Source organism: Pteropus vampyrus, unplaced genomic scaffold, assembly GCF_000151845.1.
Source record: "Pteropus vampyrus isolate Shadow unplaced genomic scaffold, Pvam_2.0 Scaffold53, whole genome shotgun sequence".
Taxonomy (NCBI): Eukaryota; Metazoa; Chordata; class Mammalia; order Chiroptera; family Pteropodidae; genus Pteropus; species Pteropus vampyrus.
In genome coordinates, this window is record NW_011888834.1 from 1677267 (window position 1) to 1695628 (window position 18362).

Consider the following 18362-nt stretch of genomic DNA (forward strand, 5'->3'; position numbering starts at 1 on the left):
TCATTCCATGTAAGTTAAAGGTTCTGCTCCAGATTCCCTGCTGATTGAGAAACTACCAACTCTACACTGATAATTAACCATGACACAGAGAAAAAAAGAATGGCAAAATACATAATGGCTCTTAAAAATTCCACCCCAAAATGTCACAGGTCCATCCTAATCATATTTCACTAGCCAGAGCAAGTCACTTGGCCAGATCTAACTTCACAGGGACTGGGAAGGACAGTCCAATAAAGGGTCCAGGAAGAGACTTAGAAATATTTGGTTTTTAGCCATAATGATTGCTGCATAACAATGAATCCTATTTCCTCTGCTTTTGAGGGCTCTACCCCTTCTGTTCAGATCTTAGCTGGAAGATTCTGTCCACAGTAAAATAGTTTTCTTTATAAGCCAGTTGCTTTTTTGCATGATTATTTGAACAACAAACTATTTTTCCCTCAGATTCCGAGCTCCATGATATGAGGGACTCTACTGCTACTGTTCACCATCGTCTCCCAGTGATGAACATTAGCTAGATTAATGCATTGCTGGGTTCTAGATTTCTAGGGATTGTTCATATTTCTAGGCTAGTCCTGCGGGAGCTTGGCAGTTACTGGCCCTGAAATCTGTATGAACTCTTTGGAAGGCGCTCTGATCTGAAGGTTTGTGTCTCCTCCAAATTCATATGTTGAAACTTAATGCCCACTGTGATGATGTTAGGAGGTGGGGTCTTTGGGAGGTCATTAGGTCATGAGAGCAGAACCCTCACAAATGAGATTAGTGCCCTTGCAAAAGAGGTCCCAGAGAGCTCCCTTGCTGCTTCCACCATGTGAAGACTGTGAGAAGCTGGCAGTCTGCAACCTGGAAGAGGGTCTTCATGCTGGCACCCTGATCTTGCACTTCCAGCCTCTAGAATCATGAGAAATAAATTTCTGCTGTTTATAAGCCACTTAGTCTGTGGTATTTTACTACAGCATCCCAAATGGGCTAAGACAGACGGGATACTTTTGGCTATGGGTACTCCATTGGTCCTTACTATATGTTGAATATATTTTAGCCTATACCATAAGAATTCTTTCTTTTTGGACTTGGGCTGAGCACTAAAATTTCACAATGTCAATTAAGAATATTTAGTTAAAGTAGTAATTTGTCAATGAATGCAGATGGGTTCTCACTCACCTTTTATATTCCTGAAGTTCATCTGGTTATTCCCAGTGTAGTCAATTTACTCACTATACATCAGAGTTCTCCAGAGAAACAGAACCACAAGGATGTGTGAGTGTGTGTGTGTGTGTGTGTGTGTGTGTGTGTGTGTGTGTGTGTGTGTGTGTGTGTGTGTGTGTGTCTATATCTATCTATTTGAATTTTACTTTAAGGAATTGGCTCATGTAATTGTGGAGGCTTGGTGATCTGAAATTTGATGGGGGTGGCCAGGAGGCTAGAGATTCAGAGAAGAGTTGCATTTGAAATTCAAAGGCAAATAGACCAATCTCCCCTCAAAACAAGAAGCAATCGAGGGGAGGTTGGTCTGTGCAACTGAGGTCTTCCTGTGATTGCACAAGGCCCACCCACATTATAGAAGGCAATTTGCTTTACTGAAAGTCCACCAATTTAAATGTTCATCTCATTCTAAAAACACCTTTGCAGAAACATCCAGAATGTTTGACCAAATATCTGGGCACTAGGACCCAGCCAAATTGACACATAAAATTAACCATCATAGTAACCTTTAACATACTTAAGAATGATTCAAATCTCCCTAGTAACAGTAACTACCTTAATAAACCAGTTATGAAATCTCTAAAGTAGGTCAGTTTAATATTCATTTGCAATTTGAGTTCATTTTAGCAGTTATTAGGATTTATTTTAAACAGCCAGAGCCAGCTCAGAGGGAAGAAGATAACTTAATTACCTTCTCATTTTAAGTAATATTCATATTTCTTCCTTCCTCTGTAGCTCCTTTTAATTTTCTGCTGTAATTTATAGCATTATAATTAGGAGTTCTGATGATATACTTGAGCAAAGTGTGTGTTTATGGATAAGTGGGCCATTAATAGACCAGGAACTTTGGGTCTGATCTGTTTCCTTCACATGACTTTGAAAGGTACAGATGTTCAGCTTTTAATACATGAATGACAAGCAGCTGCTTTAACTCAGTCGCTGTTACCCAGAACTAAAAAGGCCAGCTCACTGGGCAATGTTTTTGAAAATAAGGACAAGGGCAATCCAAACTTCTTCATTGAGGACAGTTTTCCCTCTGGCTTGGCATTTCACTTCCTTGAGGTATACTCCTCAGGTGACAGCTGTGAAGAGAAATGCTAATGACCATATGAGGGCAGTAAAGTTGATGCCTTTTGCCTCTTGAGGGTAACAAAACAGATGCCTGTGTCTTCTTATGCTTTAGTTTTATGATCTAATTGAAGCTATTGTCCAGTATTAAATCTGGAGTATGCTCTAGTGGGTCTCACTTTCCTATGACACCCAGGGCGAGAGAACAGTGTCAGTGCTATAGAATGGTGATTATGAATGATGAGAAACAGGGATGGTTTTTATAATTCACAAAAATTACAGCTTTACTTTGTTGAGATTTACCCTAACTTTGTGATTTTCTCTGAGCCAATTAAACATGCGTTTGTTTCCCTTTCTAAAAAGCAACATATTTCTGCCCACTTCTAAATATGTTGAAAGGAAGGAAGAAAAAAATGGTTAAGGCTCAAGTGGTTTAAGATGGAATAGCCCATGGTGAAGTTCATGGGCTTCATGTTTATATCAGTCAGGGTTCAATTGAAGAAGCAGAGCCAGTATAAGATTCTCTCTCTCCTTCTCCCTCCCTCCTTCCTTCTCTCTCTCTCCCCCACCCCATCTACATCTGTATCTGTATCTATATCTGTATCTATATCTATAAAACTATATATCTATAAAAATTAGATGTACTGCAAGGAATTGGCTTATGCGATTGTGGGGTCTGGCTAGAAAAGTCCAAAATCTATAGGGCAGGCCATCAGGAAGGGCAGGCTCTAGAAACTCTTAGGGATGAGTCAAAGCTGCTACCAATAATGTGAAATTTCTTCTCCAGGAAAACCTCAGCTCCACTATTAAGGTCTTTCAACTGATTGCATCAGTCCTACCTATATTATCTAGGAGCTGAATCCCATCTACAAAATACTTTCACAGCAACATCTTAGATTAGTGTTTGATTGAATAACAGAACTATAAAAAAATCAGTGTCCAAAAAGTGTGACCCTTTTTACTGTCTATAAAATTCATGCTTTGGTGCTTAGATTAGTGTTTGATTGAATAACAGAACTATAAAAAAATCAGTGTCCAAAAAGTCTGACCCTTTTTACTGTCTATAAAATTCATGCTTTGGTGCTTAGATTAGTGTTTGATTGAATAACAGAACTATAAAAAAATCAGTGTCCAAAAAGTGTGACCCTTTTTACTGTCTATAAAATTCATGCTTTGGTGCTTAGATTAGTGTTTGATTGAATAACAGAACTATAAAAAAATCAGTGTCCAAAAAGTCTGACCCTTTTTACTGTCTATAAAATTCATGCTTTGGTGCTCCTTTCTTCATAAAATGAGAAAATTATGGAGTCTACATCATTGGATATTTGTGTGGATGAGGTAGGATTAAATGATCCAGTACATGTCTGCTACTCATAATAGAATCTGGCACAAAGACTTGCTCAACAAACATTTGCATCATTATTATTTGTTAAATAGTTTATATTTTTCCAAGCATTCGCATCTTAAATATTGAATTTCATGGTCACATCAACTCTTTAAGCATGAGTTTTAGTTTTTTCTTTTTTTTTAAGGTGAAAAACTGATGTAGAACTTAAATGATTTGTCATCAACATGTCAACTCTAGATAATGCAATCAGGGCTGGAATCCTTGTTTGTTCTACTCTGGTGTTTTTATGGCTGAGATGGCTGTGTCACTATCAGTGTTTCTACCATTATTAACATAGGTTTTTCAGAACTTTAAATCATGTATACATAGACCAAAATAAACAAAACCCGAGTCACTCCATTCTTTTAGATTTAAATGCAATTTGATTCAAACAGTCATCAATCTATGGTGGAGAAAGTGGTCCCGTCCTTCTCCCCACCACCCCCCTGCCCTGCCCCATATCATTGAAGTTCTTCTTGGGAGGCCATTTCTTGTCATTTCTGGCTTTGGCTTCTGCCTTCCTGTGTCAGACATTAATCTGGCAGTGCTTCGTCAGACTCTCCCTTCTCACATGTAGCTTTGACTTTTTCTCTCCTCCTCTGCTCACCTCTCTTGCTGCTAGTCCACACTTCCGTATTCCAGTTAACATTTTTGTAGGGTTGTGACCATGTCTTTGAGCTCACTCAAAGTTGGGTGTTAGGAGTGGGTTCACCCTCTTGCCAACCAAATTCATAATAAATTGCATAATGGTATATTTTCCAAGAAAAAAAAAAAAACAGTTCTCTTCCTCAAGAAATTTAATTCAAATAAATCCCATATTATAAGGACACCAAGAGATTTGTTTTCAGATAATGCCTATATTAAGATATGAACGTTTTTACTATGCCTTTCAAAAAAAAAAAAAAAACCAAAAAACAAAAACCCCAAACAATTCACAAAGACTGATTGATAAAAAATAGGAAATGGCTATGGGCTTATTTTACTTCATGCTTCAACCCTTCACTGACCTTTAGAAGATAAATTTCTTCTATGCTATGTAACCGCTGTTCTGTGGAGTCAGCATTAATTATCAGGAGCCACAAACAAAACCCGCCATGATGAATTATCTGTAGGCCACAGTGTAATTACTGACTCTAATCATGACGGCTCTGGCATAGAAGTGCCAGATATCAGGACAGTAAGTTTTTTGTATGTATTCCAAGAAAATATCATGAAGCTTGAAGAAGAGAAAAGAGAAAGTCTATTAGCACTCGTGGAGCTCAGTGGCCTGTCAGCATGTGTTTCTGACTAATGGTTAATAAATCCACACTAAAATCAGCAATAGTCACAATCTTTCTTCCTCCCTCTCCCCCTCTTCTTCTTCCTTCTTTTTCTCTTCTTTAATGAAATGAGGTTATTAAAAATTTTTTACACAATAAACCTTGAAACAAAATTCTTTGTCCTGTGCTCATAACAGAGCAGAAAGGAAAAAAAGAGAATGTTCTTTTTCATTTAGCTCTATAATATTGTATTATGGATATATCTGCTCACAGAGGCACTTCATGTTGAGCAAATACATTTTCCTCTCTCATTCTATCCGTTCAAGTTTGCAAAAGGCAAACCATCTGCACGTCTCACATATATGTTATTTGTTAGAATTAAAGTAAAACTTTAAGGAATGCTTAGGTCCCAGGGTTGACCTTAAGAGATCTCTTGTTTAAGAAAACTAATAGCTCATTGGTCACTTCAGTGGCCCATCCGTACTAAGCAGCTTAATAAAGTAGTAAATTATCTGTCTTACTTTTAGAGACAAAATATCCTTTCTCTGTATACAGAAGTGCAGAGCGATGCTTAAGAAACTGGTAGGCTGTTATCCAGGAGAGGGATGTCTGTGAATCTCATCTGCTCTCTGAAGAGCTCATTCACTTCACTAGCATCATTGGTGTAGATTTTGTTTACTCAGTTTCCATGAAGTAAAAGACTCGACAAAATTACATGGTCTAAGTTTTAATAGTGTGTTGCTCGTCATGTATGTTTTTGACTAGTGGATAACAAATTTATAGTAAAATAAGCAATGATTACAAGTTTTCTTTTTTCTCTTTTTCTTCCTTCTTCTTTCCCTCTGCTTAAATGAAATAATTTAAATTATTTCATCAAATAAAATTTGGAAGCAAATTCTCTATCTAACATGAGAAAAATGTAGATGATGATACATTTAACTTGGAAAAATGTTTTTGTGAGAATAAAGTGTTCAGAAAGTCTGTGTTGAAAAATGGCATTTTCAAGATATATTTTGGGGATCAAATTTGTTTCCAAGGAAATACCACCCTAAAATTGTAACGCAGAAGATTCGACAAACATATTTGAGATACCATTCTTGAAGCCACCTCTCTTTATAGGTAGGAGATAAAACATATGTTTATGTGTTTTGGGGCAGAAGACATTAGGTTTTGTAGTGTCAGCTATGCCCTTTATGTGTAATCTTGAAAAGCTACGTACTCTAAGCCTCATCTATAAAATCAGGATAATAAATATGGTTAATCAATGGATAAGTGTGAGGATGAGGATCACATAAAGTGCTTATTACAGTGCCTGACGGATAGCAGGCACTAAGAAATGCTCGCTCTTAATATTCTGATGGGAATAGCTTAAAGTAGAAAGAGTCATTGGATTTGATGGCTATGAGCATCAAATTAATAAGTATAAAATAAACATATTGCTGTTAAAAAGTCAGTGTCTTAAAGATACAAATGCACTCACACACATGCACAAAACAACCACCATCACCACCATCAATACCCTGCCCCCCGCCGCCGAAATCTATCAGCACAGTTAAAACTAGCTAAGGGTTTTTAAAACCAGTGGAAAGGAATAAATAAAAACAAATCAAAATATGATTTTCTTCAAATTTCTATTATTAAATAAAATCAAATAATATAAAATCTATGATCTAAGAAATACTTACAGAACTGTATTTACCATCATAGCATTGTGAAAGTATGGGCTATCTGAGTTCATGTTCTGCTTCTTACTAGCTGTTTTACTTGGGCAAATTGCCTAACCTCTCAATATCTCATTTTCTTTATCTTTAAAATAGGCATAATTATAGTATCTACTGCATAGAATTGTTATGAGGATTAAATGGTTACTAACTATAAAGTATTTACAATAGCAAAACACTCAATAAATGTTGCTGGTATTGTTAACTATAATTCTAAGTTACCTTTGCTTCACTGTCATAGGCCAAAGAAGGAAAAAACATTGTGATTTTTATTCCCTACTTTTCTTCAGAAACAAAATGATTGAAGGGTTTGCTTGTTTTCCTAAAGTAAATGACAGCACTGTTTGCCATAGTTGGCTGATCAGCAGAGTAAGACAGTGGTGACAGCTCACATTTGCAGGAAGTTCAGCATGCAGTTCAGAATATTTTATTGCCAGATTGCTCATGGAATTTTTAAAGTTCAAGATAAATGACACTAGAGTCTCTGCAATAGAAATTTATCATGTAATTCAATATTAGTAGAAAAATTTTATATCGATGAAATTCGACCTAAAAAAATACTCTAGTAACACAGTATCTAAGAGAAAAACTAACTAGAGCAGCAGGAGCATCATGGAAAGAATTAGTGAAATGAAGTTCTGGTTGATTTCAGCACAAGACATAGAACTCTAGGTTTTTCTTTGGAGAGGGTTGCTTTCTATAAGAAGATAATGGTTCATTTGAAAACAAGTGCTTAAATCTGAAAATTATACATAATTATATCTATAGTATACCACCACAGAGCTACTACGTAAACCAGAATAAAGCTGAGATTAAGCAATCTGAGTCTTCCCTTTGAAAAATATGTATTTACTTTTGAATTATATTGTTTTGATCTTTATAATTTATACTGAGTAAAGTCCACTCATCTGAAGGTTAATTTTCCTTGGTTAATTTGAAAATATTTTCAGTAGAAATAGTTTAATGATGAATAGAAGCACTAAGAATATAAAATCTGGTGTGTGTGTGTGTGTGTGTGTGTGTGTGTGTGTGTGTGTGGAGAGAGAGAGAGAGAGAGAGAAGTGTGTATGTGCATGTGTTTACTTAACATAATAAACTTATGCCAGGACAATTATGCATATTAAAAACATTTGCTAAGTGTCTACTTTGTGGTTGAAAACAAGGTGCCAAGTGCTGTGGATACAATGACGAATGATACACAATCTGATCCTCAAAAAGCATGCAGGTTAGTGAGGAAACAATTAGTGAGTAATTACACATTTTACAACTACTCTTGACAATCATAGAATTTCTATATCATTTTCTAAATGTTTTATTCAGGACCATAGAAGTGAAGTAGAACATGATGGAAAAGGGGAAGAGAAAAGCAACTTCTTTATGTAAAGGGGAAGAGCAAGGTAATTGGTTTAATTTTTCTCTTATAGGAGACAGAAATGTAGAATGTTGAAGTAAGACCATAAAATGGGAGGAAAAAGGGAGCGAGACCATAAAAGAGAGGGAGGAAAAAGAGATAGAGAAAGATAACAGCACAGTACATGTCTTAGCAAACAAAGGGCAGGATAGTTGAATAAAGTAGTGAGAGGTGTTCAGCAACATAAAATTTAAAACAAGTGGGGGATGTGGGAGATGACATGAGAAAAAGTCATTTGACCTGATAGGAAAGAAGTGGATTCCTATTGTTGATGAGCTGGTAATTTCTGAAGAATTTTAAAACCAGATAAAAGCTGTCAGGGACTAAGATGAGACTGAATAGGCATAGGACTTGGCAGAATGGGTACAGACCAAATATTTGAAAATTTCAATAATTAAAAAACAAAGAATTCGTGGAAGTTCAAAGGAATGGGAGCTGAATCAAGAAAAAGCAATTATGATTAGGGGACAGGAAACCTTTTAATATGTGAAGGAAAAAGAGATGATATCTGTTGAATGGAATTAACAGAACTATTGACCATAACTGTAAAGTGAAATTCTGAAGTAAAAGAAAAAAAAAAAAAGGCGTGTTAAAATTGAGTTATTAGAAAAAGGAGAAAACAATGACCCAGAAATTGAAAGGAAAGATGTGAAGACACGTTGAAAGCCATTGAAATCCAATAACGTCTCTTTCCTCATTTAAATCCATGCTCTGGTCTACGGCCATGCCACTCTGAACAAGCCTAATTCCGTCTGATCTCGGAAACTAAGCAAGGTTTGGTCTGGTTAGTACTTGGATGGAAGACCACCTAGGAAGACCAGGTGCTGTAAGTGTAAAAAAATAAAAAATAAGGGATTGTAAACCGACAAGGCCCTTGCAATCTGTGAGGTCAACCAAGGGTTGCCTCGTCTAAAAAATATATATATAAGTAAAAATAAATAATAATAAATAAATAATAAGTTGTTGCTCTGGATATACAGCCCAAGGCTCTTAACCAAATCTAAACAATTTCTTGCCTCATCTGGTGCATGCCTTTGTCCACGGACTCTTCCTGCAGTACTACCCCTCCTGTTTCTTATGCTATAAATACAATGGCTCTCTTTAAGCTACTTGGAATGATCATGCTTTTCTCACCTCAGGGCACTCACATATACTCTCATCTTTCCTAGAAATATTTTTGTTCCTTTGCCTCCACCTAATGTAACATTTTCTCTAAGTCTCGGCAGAAATATCTTATTTTAAGAGCCATCTTTCTTAATTCAGTGACCCGGGTTAGGTTCTTCTATTTTACTGTTAAGCATCCCATTCTTTTTTGACAAAGAGTTTTGGAATTATAATTGACCTCCATAACACTGAAAAAATTTGGGGGTTGAGACTGACTATTGTAAAATGCATATGACTGGTTACAGATAGACTTTGGTGACAAAATGAAAAATAATCCTCATTCTGAGCTCAATGGCTTTCCTTAAACATAACCTAGATGACTTTTCCAATAGTCCTGTGAAATATATAAAAATGTACTAAATTCTGCATTTCATGGATTCTAAGGTTTATAATATATTCACATCTCTATTTTACGGTTGCTCTGGGTCTGGACTGAAGGTGAATTCTTCCAGAGAGGATTTGTACCTATTTCTGCCACTCCCATCTGAGACTCTATGTCTCTGAGGTCTCTGGGGCCATAATGGTGGTGTGAGTACTCTTTGTGGTTCAAATTATCAGGGGAAATTTGTTTCCTCCCTCTGTCCAGTGACAAAATTGAGACATCAAATTTAATTATGTACAGTTCTGAGTGGTAGTTTTATTTCTCATTAATTTTACACTCTGATTTCCAACTTTATCTGGGAAGATTTCCTAATAGATTCCCCAAACTTATTGTTTTTTTGTATGTGAAATTGTAATGTGTCACAAGCAATGGCAATTTATAATTGATAGGTGTTAGATGTGACGAATTTAAGGTGTGACGAATTAAGAATTATTCTTTTTTCTTTTTGTTCATAAAGGCTACTTGTAGAAAATTAGCTAATCTATAAGTCAGCAAGAAGAATTCTCCTTTACTTATTTACCAGAGAAAATTATTTTTTGAGTGCCGACTATATGCTAGCACTGTTCTAGACACTGTGGATTGATAAATGAATAAAGACACAAATGCCTGTTCTCAAGAAGTTTAATTATAGTTCCTATGCAAAATTCTGAAACTTGAAGTTGTTTGACTTGCAATAAAATTGCATTTGCACCACTAATTACCAATGTGAACCAATTAATTCCTATTTCAATATAACTTCTCTTTTATAGAACTCATTGCAAGTATAAATAAGTAAAAATTTGGTAATTTCTCTAATGTTTGTCCTCACTATGAACTCTATGGGTTTAGGTAACATCTTCCTTGTTTGGTCTTGTATTTCTTGCACCTAAAACAGGGCTGATACTTGTAGGCAGGCAATAAACATGAATTAACAAGTGAAGTATACTTGCTAGAACATTTGCCTAAAAATCAACTAAGTTCTATAGCAGGTAAATGTCTTCATCGAGTTTTATACTCAAAGGAGTTACATAGCAGACTTAAAACTCTTATTTTTCCCTCTTCTTCATGAAAAAGTACTTAACTGATAATTCACATCAAGAATTATGCCATGCTTTCTTCTAGGCTATAGTCTTCAAAGAACCTTTTCAATTTAATATATTCCATGTTTTAGATGCTATCAGAACTAACTTGCTTAACGTAGCCCATTTTATTTTATTTTACATTTTGATTATCATTTCTCATTCTTTTGCTTCATTTTCTTCTTTGGCAATACTGTTATTCAAAGCCAATTCTTTCTATTCTGTTCTAAATGTCTATTATCACCTGTGACTTTAGCAGACATTTCTTTCCATTCCCTCCACGTTCTAGGAATGTAGTTAGATTTACTTTCTATAGCACCCCAGTAGAGTTGAGCCAGCTTTTGAGGGCTTACAATGATTGAATTTTTATTTGTTCTATTGAGGTTTTAGTTCTTTGAACTTTCTGTTTATCCTCATCTATTCTTGTTTGATAGATGTAATGACATTCTTGATCTCATTAAAGATAAGTATAAATTCTCTATTATTTTCTACTTCATTAAAAAATATATTTTTTTGAGGAATAAGATCTTTTAGGCCCTTAGATATCTTTTTTCTTCTTTTAAGCTGTTGGTTTTTTGTTTTTTAGTAGTAGAAACTGTGGCTTCTTGTATTTGTTTATATATTTAGTTGACATTTATTCTCAGAGAAACTTCAGGGAACTGCTGAATAGAGTAACCTACATGGTCTTTTTGAAAGCAGAGAGCCTTCCTGGGCCCCTGCAGGCTGAGGGGAGAAGCTATTCCTAACTGGGTTCTTCCTGGTCTGAACACCGGCTGGTTATGCAAATAGATTCAAGGGTGGAGACCAGGAAGACAGAGCCTTTTTCTATTGAGTGAAAGTTGCAGGCAAGTTTGAGATATAATCATGGGAATTTTAAGATTTCTATGATAAGCTTTCTTCTTTCTATTGAATTCCTCTACATAGAAGACATTTAATGAAACACAAATGCTCTAGAAATATTATGACCTCTCTGGTATGTCTTAGGCCAAGTAACATAAGATATGCCCAAATGCTTTGTACAAAATAAAATCTGTGCCTAGTAAAGCACTTTAACTAAAATCCTTTAATTTATAAAATAAAAAAATATATACTATACTTAAATATAAGGTCATCCTGATAATAAGACAATCAAGTTTTGTCAAATGTTTCATTTTGTTAATTTGACAACGTAAATTTTTAGCAATAAATGTAAAATAATCACAATCTACTCGGTATTTAATTTACTTATTACATATATGTATAAAAAACATATTATATAAAGTGATATTTTAGAAGAATTGCTTTGTTTCTGATTATCCAGAAAACAATTTCATAGAAATTCTTCATGTACACATTCGACTTCCGTTATTTTCTCTAAGAGCCATTTGTGAGTTTTTTTTTAACACAGAAGAACACATTTTCACTGGATAATTAACCAGCCATTTTTTTTATTGACAGTTTTCTTTGTAAAATTCATTCTGTGAAAGTATTTGTTTCTTCAACATAATCAGTTAGTGTAACACTTTGAATGTCGCCTTTAAAGGTTTTAGTTACAATAGCATTTAACACTTGGAGCTGAGAGATTGTACACCCAGGGATAATGACTATAATCCGTGTGATTTGTTTGCTTTCCCCCCTTTTTCTTAAACAAATTTCTTTAGGTAACATCTGAGCATCCCAAACTGCCATTGACTGAAATTGTTTCAGGTTAATATGCTTCTCCCGTTTGCTCAAAATAAACTAAATGGAGAATGTGACTTGTAAATAAAAACTTTGTGGGGATTTGAATACACGTTAACTCCTATAAAGTTTTTTTGGGGGGGAAATTTCACCTTATATTAAAGTACAGGGTAAAAATAAATTTAGTTGGTATGCCTCAAAAATGGGTGCCAAATTACTCTAAAAAAAACCTGTTAGCCATTAAATTAGAACTTGAAGCTACAATTTTAATCACCTTCAGCCATCTGAACTAAGTGCGGTTGTCAAATGTAAACCTGATTTTTCTGATGTGAGATGAAGAGTAAGGCTGAGCCCCAATAGCAGGCACAAGGTTAACGACTTTTCTAAGAGGACTTAGAAGAGAATGATCTAATCCAGTGTTAATTATTTGCCAGAGCACATCTTAAAGTAGGCAAGAGAAAAGGTGCAGAATGCGAATATCCACAAAAGATAGCAAGGATGTTAACTGGAGAAGGAGAGGGATTTTTGGTGCTGTGTACACATTGATATTCTCAGTGCCTACAGTTATGCCCCCGTGATGAGGACTTGGAGTGTACCTTGCTATTCAAGCTTCGTCTAAATCCTGATTCTTTTGGAGTTAAAATTGCTTTGAATCCTAGTTCTAAAGTTCTAATCTAATCCTAGTTCTAAAACTGTTTTGAATTCTTGTTTGAATTCTAATCCTAGTATTATGAGTCCTGTGACCTTGGGCAAGCTAAATTTTAGTTTTCTCATGTATAAAATGGAAATTTGAATAATTCATATTCTTAAAGGATTTTGTGAAAAGTAAATTATATGGCATACACAAATGAAATATAACTTTTAGTACCATGAGAATAAAAGGTTCCTGCGTTCCTAGGAAAAATAATCATTAGAAACAGTTTTAAACCCATCTTCAATGATAAATGACAACTTGCTTTAGTAACTCAACTTCTGAAACTCAGCCAATCATTGGTAGCATTATGCTTCCAAATATCAATTAGCAGCAACTAATAACCTAAGTTAATTCAGCTCATAAAAATCAGTGAATCAGCCAGTCTAGCTCTAGTAACCCACCTACACAGCTGACTCAGGTCCACCAATCCCTACACACGCACATTTCCAAAAATCTGCCCACCTCGGAGCCACATACTTCCCAAAGTCAATAAGATGAGCTCTCTGCTTTGCTTATAGAGATAATCTTACATAGTTCTCCCTTGCATGGTAAGCAATAAACTCAGCCTTTATTTTTTGTTGCAGATATTGAATAGTGGGTATTTCCTTGACAAGTGTCTGACATACAGAAAACAATAAATTTAATAATACTGTTGCTGCTGCTTCCACAGTTATTACTATTAATAAAGGCATTAATGTAACATAGTGCATTGAGTTGGCTCTGCCCTTCTCAGTAATTGGGAAATAATATTTATTTAAAAAAAAAAAAGGCTTAAGAAGCAGCAGTTTGGGATTTTTTGTCAGTCCATTGGAACTTTTGTTATGTAACCTAGAACTGTGGTGGGAGAAGGGGTGCTCAGCATTATTAGTTTTCAGGAAAAGGATTCAAAGTTATATAGGTAGGAGAAGTAGGAAGCTCTAGGTAGACCAAATAGGGGTTTTGAGAAATTAATGTATAACATATGAGAATTGATTGACAATTAACAAATTAGGAAAGTGAGCCTCCTCTGGCATAGAAGACCCCACCATGTTTACTCTGGGGTGGAGAAAGCTTTATATACACCCACTCCCCCTGCTCTGCTGAAATCTACCCCAACTCCTCAGCAATGAAGTGAAGAGGAATATTAGATATTCAAGTGACCTTTGCTTTGCATTTTGATTCCAAATGACATAATAAATGGAGACTCGTGAGTCCCTTTGTAATTGAAACTGGGATTTATCTCTGATCGGCTTCCTTTGTATTGCCTTTTAGGGTGCATATTGAAAAGCCATATATAATTTCTGATTTTGCTTTACCCTGTGAAGCCCCTTACCAGACCCTATTCTTCTAAAGCCCCATTGGAACTTTAGATCTGGGTGAAAGGAGGTGGGGGGTGGATAACATAATTGACAAGAATTAACTGATTCTGAAGGCCCAGCATCTTCCCTGAGGATACCTTGTGTTGTGATTAAACAAGGAGTAAGTCCTCTGACTTTGCTCTACCAGGGAGACCTCTTCAGGTTTAGATCTCTGACTTCAACTTTACATGTAATTGTGCTATTTTGTGCTATTCAGAGATTACTCAAAATTCTGATATGCATTGTCATCCTTACTGCCAAAGGGAAAAATTAACTAAATTAATTTAAATGCTTACAAAGAATCATTTTTCCTTGTAATTTTCTAATGTCAAAATCTGTATTAAATTGAAAAATTCTTTTTCTAGAAAACTAAAATGGCAATTTGAATTTTTAAATATTAAAAGCATGCTTTTAAACAACATGATTGACTGAAGCTATCAACACAGTATTTCACAGCTTTACTTGAAGAGCAATTTTAAGAATTTCTTTTTATTCTAAAAAATAGTTGTTCTGATACCTGAAAGTCTCTATAAAAAATGTGTAAAACAAAACTATTGGATTATGAGCATGTTAATGTATGTTTAGTAAAATCAACTTTAATATAAATTAAATATTTTATTATATAAAGTTATGTATAAAGAAGAATAGGTAGCACTTATCATAATTAAAAACAAGGGCTGGATATAAGGACAATATATAAAAACCTATTGTATTTCTACACAGTATCAATAAACAAATAGAAAATAAAAACAAACACCATTCATTATATTGTTAAAATATAATTAAATACGTAGGAACAAATCTATGAAAGTTGTGAAGCTCTCTACACTCATAACTATAAAACACTGCTGAGAAAAAAAAGACAAATATATGCATAGACTGGAGAAGCACACTATGTTCAGAGATTGAAGAACTCAATATTGTTAAAATGCCAGTTATCCCTCAAACTATCTGTAGATTTAACACAATGCCAATCAAAATCCTAGTCTTTTTCTATTTTGTGGCAAATAAAAAGGTGATTCTAAAATTTATATGGTAATATAAAATACCTACAGTGGCCATGGCAATCTTGAAGAATGAGAATACTACACTACAAAACATACAGACTTTTTCTGAAGCTATTGTAATCAAGATAGTGTCATTAGAGCAAAGAAATATCATTCCAATGGAACAGATTACAGTCTAAAACTACTTCACACATACATAGTCACACAATTTTCAAAAAGAGGTGCTAATACAACACAGTGGAGAAAAAATAACTTCTCGATAAATGACCCTGGATCGATTAGATATTTTTATAGAAAAAAATGAACCTTGATTTCTACTTTTATCTTACACAAACATTATTTATGGATCATAGTCCTGAGTGTTAAAGGCAGAACAATGAAGCTTCTAGATGAAAACATAAGACAATATCTTCATGATGTTTGGTTAACATTTTTTTTTTCTTAAAAAGAGACAGTAAAAAGCATTAACCATAACATAAAATATTCATAAATTGGCCTTTATGAATATTAATACCTCCTATTTATCAAAAGACACTATTAAGAGAATGAAAAGAAAAGCCAGAGACTGGGAGAAGATATTTGTAATACACACATCAAAGAGAGGACAGGACTTGTACCTAGAATTTATAAGAACTCTTACAAATCAATGATAAGCTCAATTAAAAATGGTCAAAAGACTTGAACAGACACATTACACCATGATATCCAAATATGCAGTAAGCATATGAAAAGTTGTTCGATATCATTAGTCATCATGAAATGCGAATAAGAATGTGATACTAGCATACACCCCCTGCAATGGTTACTGTAATGCCGGTGAGCTTGTGGAGTAACTGGAACACTCACACATTGATGGTGGGAGTATAATTGACAAAGATTCTTTGAATAACTGGCTAAACATATTCCTACCATATGACCTAGCAATTTTTAGAAATGATTACAACAAGAGACATATCCAAAAATATCCACTGCAACTTCACTCAACAGTATCCATCAACATATCCATCTGCAACTTCACTCAACAGTATCCATCAACATATCCATCAAATATCCATCAACAGTAGACTGGACAAGTATATTGTAGTATATTTATATATTGCAATGTTTAAAAGCAATAAAAAGAATATGCTGCTGCATGTAATACACAGATGACTCTCACAGTCACAAAACACTGTGATTCTCTTTATTTGAAGTTAAAGAACAAGAAAAACTAATTTACAGTAAGAAATGTTGTGACCTCTTGGATGTAATTACCTAGAAAGGGGCAAGAGAAAACTTTCTGGGGGGCTGGATATGTGCTACCTCTTGATCTAGATGGTGGTTACCATTGGTGTATGTGTGTGTGTCTGTAAATTCATCAAGCTCAATAAATACGTGTGCTTTACTGTATACATGCTATAACTCAATTTCAAAACCACACAAATACATAGAAGTCTAATCAATATATCATTACGCATACTCCAGAAAAATTAAAATGAAGAATACAGAAAACACTAAGGTTGAAGAAGGTGAGGAACAATTAGAAGTATCTTATATTGAGGGTAAGAGTATAAATTAGAACAACTTTAGGAAAATATTTGGTAATATTTACTAACACTGAACATAAGCATATCTATGATCAGCAATAACAACTTTAAGATATACATTCAAGAGAAATTTTCACTTAATGACATACACAAGAATGTTTAGAGCAACACTATCTGTTACAGTTATAAACTAGAAACAACCAAAATGTCCATCAAGTATGAGAATAAACTGGTATGTCCATATAGTGGATTATTACAGATCAAAGAGAATTAAAGAACTATATATATAATGATGTGAATAAATATTACAAAAATGTTGAACAAAAAATGCCAGACACTAAAGAGTATACACTGTATATGATTACATTTATAAAAAACTCACAGACAAAACTAATCTATGGGATTAGAAGTCAGAATAATGGTTATTGTCAGGTGTGGGGGAGGCAGTAGCAAGACAGGATATTAGGGAGATGTCTGGTATGCTCATAATATTCTCATTCTGGATCTGAGTAATAGTTACATGGATATATTCATTTTGTGAAAATTCACCAAGCAGTAAGTATACAATTTGTGCATTTTTCTGCATGTATGTATCTTTAAAAAAAATATCTTCTTAAAAAAAGGGAAAGTCTTCTAAATTGTCATATTATATTTAAATTCTGTTCTGATTTTAACTTGATTAATGCAACAGATGTGCCCCTATAATTAATTAAATCATAGTTGCAATCAAAGTCATTTGCTCATTGATTTATGTGATCATTTTCAAGGTATTTTATCTTCATTTGCCATTGACCTTCAATTGACAGAGACCTACAACATCTCAGTGTGGGTGACTTCTTCTTTATTTCTGCATCATAAGACTCCTGATGAATATTAGTAATGCATCGTCGGTATTTTGTTTTTTAAATAGAATCTTTCAAAAAATCTTTAAAATAACCAAAGTTATCTACTGGGTAAAGTTGGATTACTATATATCAATTTTTTTCTAAGCAAGATCTATAAAATCACAAAATGAAATTTGCTAGTTGGAGTAGACAATAGAAGTTATGTATTAAGAAATAAATGATCTGACCCTCAAGAAAATAAATCACATGCATGAGGCTTGTTATTCATTTATCCATTTGCTCATATATTCCAATGTTTATTGAGCACCTATATAGTCCCAGACATTGCCTTAGGCATTTTGGATATATCAGTGAAGATGAATGAAGATCTCTGCACTTGGGAACTTACATTTCAATTTGGAAGACAACCAATAAAGAATAAATGTAATTAATAAGTAAATTAATGTGATATGCTAAGTGGTAATTAATGTTACAATGGGATCTAGGTCCTGGCTGAGGGTGACAGGGCGGGGTCAGCAGAGCTCAGGAGCACTATTACATAGGATTGTCAGTAAAGGTCTCATTAACTTGATGGGATTTAAGGTAGGTCTTGAAGAAAGAGAGGGAACCAGCCATGCAGATATCTGAGAGAAAAGCCTTCCAGA

General features: G+C 34.5%; 1 protein-coding gene across 1 annotated transcript in view; it reads right to left on the minus strand.

Annotated features, from left to right (window-relative positions):
• The window catches only part of GALNTL6 (polypeptide N-acetylgalactosaminyltransferase like 6), a 952184-nt gene that overhangs the window by 297077 nt on the left and 636745 nt on the right, over window positions 1-18362 (minus strand). The window lies entirely within an intron of this gene.